The sequence below is a fragment of the Monodelphis domestica genome, chromosome 3 (genome assembly GCF_027887165.1).
Source record: "Monodelphis domestica isolate mMonDom1 chromosome 3, mMonDom1.pri, whole genome shotgun sequence".
In the NCBI taxonomy this organism is placed as follows: domain Eukaryota; kingdom Metazoa; phylum Chordata; class Mammalia; order Didelphimorphia; family Didelphidae; genus Monodelphis; species Monodelphis domestica.
This window is the reverse complement of record NC_077229.1, coordinates 283,930,616-283,938,004: the sequence shown is the minus strand read 5'-3', so window position 1 is coordinate 283,938,004 and position 7,389 is coordinate 283,930,616. Positions and strand designations below refer to the sequence as shown.

The following is a 7,389-nucleotide window of genomic DNA, read 5'->3' as shown; positions in this document are numbered from 1 at the left end:
GATGTTCTCCCACTTCCCGCCAAGAGCTTCTTTGTGACATATATGTTTACCCTGTTTTGTTTCATTCCCCATTTTAAGTATTGAGCTCTTTTTAGCTCTAATAGTATATATATATATATATATATATATATATATATATATATATACACACACACATGTATATGTATTTATGCATACATATATCTACATACATATTTATGTCTTGTCATTTCATCCAATACAGTTTGTCACTGTTCCCTCTAAGTATAATTCTTCTAGCAGTCCAGGAGATAATAACAATTTTTAAATGTTATAAAGGACCTCTTTTCTTATAGGGATACATGTCATTTTAACTTATTGAGTCTCTTAAAATTTTTTTTGTTTGTTTTTCTTTTTTTCCCCTTTTTATTACCTTTTGATGATTCAGTTGAGTTCTGTGCTTGGGCATCAAATTTTCTGTTCAGGTCTCATCTTTTCTTTACAAAGTCTTGGAATTCTATTTTTTTTAATGCCTTACATTCCTTCTCTAAGACTATAGTTAGTTCTGCTGGATAGTTGATTTTTGGTTGTAGACCTACTTTCTGTACTTTCTGGAATATCATATTCCATGCCTTTTGTTCCTTTATTGTAGATGCAGCCAGATCCTGTGATATCCTCACTGTGGTTACATGGTATCTGAATGATGTCTTGACAGCTTGTAATACTTTTACTTTGGTCTGATATTTCTTGAATTTGGCTATAGCATTCCTGGGTGTTGTCAGTTGGGGATTAAATACAGGAAGTGATCTGTGGATTCTTTCAATCTCCACTTTTCCCTTTATTTCTAGAATATTGGGAAAGTTTTCATGGATTTTTACTGTAGTATTATGTCTAGGCTTTTTCTTTTCTCATCGTCTTCTTGTAGACCAATGATTCTTAAATTATCTCTCTTTGAAGGATTTTCTAAACCTTCTGTTTTGTGAATGAGTTGCTTCATATTTTCCTAATTTTTTCATTCTTCTTTTGATTTTTTTTAATGTCCTGCTCCCTTGTGAGGTCACTTAATGCTAATTGTTGTATTCTGGTTCTTCAAAACTGGGTTTCATCCCTGGCTTTTTGGTCATCTTTCTCCAGGTCTGATTTTCTTTGGATGTCATATTTCATTCTCTTTACCTCATCTCTCATCTCCTTTGCCTCTTCTTTCATCTTCTTCGCCTCATCTTTCATCTCTTTTGCCTCATTTTCAAGGTGGTTGATTTTGACTTTCACGACATTATTTTCTGTTTCCAGATGACTTATCATAGTTTTTAATTTGGTTTCACAGTTGTCTTCAGCCTCTCTTAATTCTGTTTTGAATTTCATTTTGAGTTCTTCCAAAGCCTGTATCCAATTCACTGGGATTTCTGAATTAATTTTTTGATGATCCCTCCTCCTCTGTTCCATTTGCTATTTGTTTATTGCCTGTATAGAATCTGTCAATTGTAATGTCTTTTTTCTTTTTCTGCTGTTTGCTCATATTTACCCCTTCTTTACTCCCTGTATTTGTCTGTGCTCTTGCTCCTCTCATTTTTTTTTTTTTTGGTTTTGAGGTTTTCTGTCAGTCTCCCCTCTTGAAGCTTTTTCAAGAGATCTCTCTGTGCAGTCTGTGGGGGAGGGGTGTTGGAGTTTGAGCTTCCCTGTCCTCTGGAGGCTTTTGATGGGATTAAGTTCAGCTGGGTTGGGCTGGACATGCTCTGAGGTCAGAACCTCCTGGAAGGCTGGAGCAATATAGAGAGTCTCTGCTACTGTGACTAGGATATCTGCTCTGAGATCCCTCTCCAGCTCCTTCCCCACTGATTGTGTTTGATGCTCTGGGTCTGGCACAGCCCTGCCCACAATGTGCACCCTCCAGTCCAGTGCCTTTGCCTACCCAGAGGTTCCTGCTGCTGCTGGAGGCTTAGTGCTCTAGGTGGAAGGGGAGGGGTCCTGGGATCTTCCTTCTGCCTTCCCCTTAAACCCAAATGTTCTCAAATTCTGCCTTTTGGAGAACAAACTTTTTGAATTGAATCCAGCAGGAGGGTTCCTTGGCTCTGTCTTGTTAGGTTAGGGGAATTTATGTTGTAATTGGTAAGGAAGGGTATTCAGAGGCCTGAACTTTTGCTGCTTCTATGCCACCATCTTGACTCCACCCCCAAAAGGGAAGAATCATAAGGGTGGTGATTAGAGGGACTGACTAAAAGCAAACCCTGGTCTAAAAAGATGTAGCAAAAGAAGCAACGACAGAACTAGGAGAGGATATAATGCTGGGGAATACAGAGGGGGTAATCCAAAAACTGAATATGAATGGAATGATCTCATCCATAAAACAAAAGCAAATAGCAGAATAGATTAAAAACCCTAATCCTATCATGTGTTGTCTACAAGAAACAAGCATGTGGAAGGTAGATACTCACAGAATAACGATCAAGGACTGCAACTAGATCTATTGGACCTCAACTGAGAAAAAGAAGGCAGTAGTTGCAATCATGATATCTGACAAAATCAAAGTAAAAATAGGTCTGATCAAAAGAGATAGGGAAGTTAATTACATCCTGATAAAAGACAGTATAGACAATGAAGAAATATCAGTATCAACATGTAATCAACATGTATGCACCAAATGATATAGCCTCCAAATTTCTAAAGGTAAAAATAGTGGAGTTAAAGGAGAAAATAGATAGTTAATAGATATATAGAGAAAAATAAATAGGGGCAAAAAGGAATAAACCTTCTTTTCAGTAGTACATGGTACATTCACAAAGATTGACTACATACTAGGGCATAAAATTATGGCATACAAGTGCAAGAAAGCAGAAATAACAAATGCCACCTTTTCAGATCATAATGGAATAAAAATAATAATTAGTAAGGATACATGGAGAGAATATAAAAAATCAATTGGAAATTAAATAATATGTTTCTCCAAAACCATTTAGTTAAAGAAAAAATCATAGAAACAATTAATCATTACATTGAAGGAAATGATAGTGATGAGATGTCCTTTCAAAATCTATGAGATCCAGCCAAAGCAGTACTCAGGGGGAAATTTATATCCTTGAGTCCATATATTAACAAATTAGGGAGGGCAGAGTTCAAAGAATTGGGCATGCAAATCAAAAACTTGAAAGGGACTAAATTTGAAATCCTCAGATGAAAACTAAATTAGTGATCCCAATAAAAGGAGAAATTAATAAAATTGAAAGTGAAAGTACTATTGAATTAATAAATAAGTCTAGAAGCTGACATTAAAAAAAACAAATAAAATAGACAAAATACAGGTCAACTTAATAAAAAAACAAAGAAAACCAAAATAGCAATATCAAATATGAAAAGGGAGACCTTGCCTCTAATGAAGAAGAAATCAAGGCAATTATTAAAAACTATTTTGCCCAATTATATGGCAACAAATATGGCAATCTCTGTGCTATGGATGAATATTTATAAAAAAATATAAATTGCCTAGGAAAAAATAGATTACCTAAACAAACCCATTTCAGAAAAAGAAATTGAACAAGACATAAAAAAACTCCCTAAGAAAAAATCCCCAAGGCCTGATGGATTCATAAGTGAATTCTATCAACAATTTAAAGAATAATCAATCCCAATATGATACAAACTATTTGATATAATTTGTGAATGAATTCTAACAAATTCCTTTTATGACACAAATATGGTACTGATTCCAAAGTCAGGCAGGTAAAAATCAGAGAAATAAATCTTTAGACCAATCTCCTTAAGGAATATAGATGCAAAAATCTTAAATAGTAAACTATCCAAAAGACTTCAGCAAGTGATTACAGGAGTTATTCTTTATAATGAGACTGGATTTATAACAGGAATGCAAGAATGGTTCAATATTAGGAAATCCATCCACATAATTGACCATATCAATGAGCAAACCAACAAAAAATCAAATGATTATCTCAATAGATACAGAAAAAAACTTTGACAAATTACAGTATTCATTTTTATTGAAAACACTAGAAAGTCATTTCCTATGAATAATAAATAGTTATATATCTAAAAGCATCAGCATGTATCATCTGTAAAGGGGATAAATTAAAATATTCCCAATAGGATCAGGAATGAAACAAGGAGGCCCATTATCACCTATATTATTTAACATTGTACTAGAAATGCTAGCAGTAGCAATTAGAGAAGAAAAAGAAATTGAAGGTATTAAAATAGGTAATGAGGAGACTAAGCTATCACTCTTTGGAGATGATATGATGGTCTACTTAAAGAATCCTAGAGAATCCACCAGAAAGCTAGTCGAAATGATCAAACAAATTTAGCAAAGTTGCAAGTTGCAAAATAATTCCACATAAGTCACCAGCATTTCTATATATTTCCAACACATCTCAGCAGCAAGAGTTAGAAAGAGAAATTCTATTTAAAATCAACTTAGATAATATAAAATACTTAGGAATCTATTTCCTGAGACAAACATAGGAACTATTTGAACACAACTTAAAAACACCATCCACACAATTAAAACTAGATCTAAATAAATAGAAAAAAAAAAACATTAATTGCTCATTGGTAGGAAAAGCTAACATAATAAAAATAACAATCCTACCTAAACTCATTTGCTTATTTATTGCCATACCCATTGAACTACTAAAACACTTTTTTACTAAATTAAAAAATAATAAACTATAGCAAAGTTCATTTGTAAGAACAAAATATCAAGAATATCAAGGGAAATAATGGAAAAAATGTGAAGGGATGTAGCCTATCAGTACCAAACCTCCAAATATACTATAAAGCACTGGTTATCAAAACAATATGGTACTCTCTAAGAGACAGAAAGGAGGATCAGTGGAATAATTTGGGGTAAGTGACCTCAACAAAACAATCTATGATAAACCCAAAGATCACAGATTTTGGGACCAAATCCCAGTATTTGACAAAAACTGCTAGGAAAATTGGAAAAGAGTATAGCACTACTCTGGGTTTGTACCCAAAAAAGGTAATAAGGAAAAAGACATGTACAAGAATATTTATAGCTGAGATATTTATGGTGGCAAAAATTGGAAAATGAGGGAATGCCCTCCAATTGCAGAATGGTTGAAAAAATTGTGGTATATGTTGATGCTGGAATACTATTGTGCTTAAAGAAACAATGAACTGGAGGAATTCCATGTGAACTGGTATGACCTCCAGGAATTGATGCAGACTGAAAGGAGCAGAACCAGGAGAACATTATACACAGAGACGGATACACTGTGGTACAATCAAACATAATGGACTTCTATATGAGTGACAAATCAATGATTCAGGATAATTCTGAAGGACTTATGAAAGAGAATACTATCCACATTTAGAGGAAGATCTGTGGTAATGGAAACACAAAAGAAAAATAACTCCTTGATCACATGGTTCAATGGGTATATGATAGGGGTTATAAACCTTAAATGATCACCTAGTCCAAATATCAATAATATGGAAATAGGTCTTGACCAATGACACATGTAAAAAACCCAGTGGAATTGTGCTTGGGCTATAGGAGAGGGTTGGGGGTAGGAAAGGAAAAGAACATAATTTTTAAGATTCTGGAAAAATACTCTAAATTAATCAATTATATAAAATTAAAATACAAAGAGCTTTGTGCATGGGACTAAGTGAAAAGTAAATTCTAAAGTTAATAGAAAGGAAAGAAATAAGGACCTTCATCAGATTCTAATGTGTTAAAAATCACAGAGAAAATTAAAGAGATGAAGGAATTAGGGAATCTTTTACTATGTTTTGTTGGTCATTGTATGGGAAGAAAATGAGAAGTAGGAGAATATTGTGTTGTATGGAGGGGGAGAATAGCACTCTCCTTGATAAGGATTGAAAGGGGATCTCATATCTTGTATAAGTAATGTATATGAAGGCAGCCTACTCTGTAGCATCTAACAATATTGGTTTGGAGACAGTGTGGTGGCCTAATGGACTCAGCAGGAGTCAGGAAGACCTGAGTTCAAATGTGGCTTCAGGCACATAATAGCTGTATAACACTGGACAAGTCACTGAACCTTTCTTCCTTTATACACTGATGAAGAAAATGGAAAATCACATCGGTATATTTATATACCAATGAATACCATTGTTGTGCTATAGCCTATAACCTCACGAAAAGTCAGACATGACTGGACAACAACAAAAGGAATACATTAGAAAGTGGAATCAAAAGATATATTGTAGTGATAGATTTTGTAAACAGAAAAAGCAGGGCCATTTCACCATGGTTAAATGCACCACAGTTAATGAATAAACATCAGTATATGATATATTGGTATCAAAAAGCATAGTAGCTGAACATATGAAGAAAAGGTTAATTCAATTATAGAGAAATTATTTTAAAAGGCTAATAATGAAATACCACAATGTACTGCTTTCAGGCATACACATATTTAATACATTTATTATTATGAATATCTCCCTCTTATCCTCTTTTTCCCCAATGGTTGCCTCTCTTCCTTTTACAATCTTACATATTTGTATAGATTTCTATGTCAGTTCTTGAACACAACTAATAACTAGTAATATGTATAGCCACATGTTTCACTATTCTATTTAATGTCACCTGAAATTTTATTACCTCAGAGGTTATAGTGTTCTATGTTTTGTAGCCACATAGCATCATCAGGAGTTTATCAAATTCATCTGTGTCTTCATCAGTTTGATATGCTTCCCAAGTTATAATTGACTAAGTCTTCCTTCAATATTGAATGTTTCTATTATAGAATCAGGCAAGAGGTTCATACACAACTATGTTGGGGGATTTTCCATAGAAAATTATCTTCAGTGTAATATATTTGCCATAACATTGCTTGAATCAATAGAACAGCACATGACATATATATTGCTCTGAGTTGAGTCTTTATAAAACTAAATATAGATGAGCTGTCTATGTCTCTTAATTTCTTTGATAATTCAGCAGCTGATGAATGCTTTATAGAGTCTGAAAATTGGTCAAAGTGATGTGCAACATGGAAAACTGGTTATGTTGAAACTCAATGCTGAATAGATTAATAGTTAAATTTTGAAATGAACATTTCAAATGTTGGGTTTTCTTGCAAATTAACAGTATGCACATTTCTTAAGTTATTAACATTTAAATTTTCATTAATACTTTTTTCAAAATATGTATAAAATATCTGCAGATAATTTATTTAGACATATTCAGGCAACTGGAGATGTGAAACTAGAGTTCAGAGGGGAAATAGAACTGGATAAACAGAACTATGAATAATAAGCATAAAAATAGTTATTGACTCAATGGATATTGATGAGATTCATAAGCAAAATAGAATTGAATGCAAAGCAAAGAGATTTCAGAAGAAAACATTTAAATAAACCCACAGTTAGTATGTAAAACCTGGATGAAAATCCAGCATAGAAGTCTCAGAAATTGTTAAACAGAGA

General features: G+C 33.4%; 1 pseudogene; it reads left to right on the top strand.

Moving 5' to 3' along the window:
* The first annotated feature begins 5,769 nt into the window (after window positions 1-5,769).
* Window positions 5,770-5,889, top strand: LOC130458674 (U6atac minor spliceosomal RNA; annotated as a pseudogene).
* The last annotated feature ends 1,500 nt before the right edge of the window (window positions 5,890-7,389 follow it).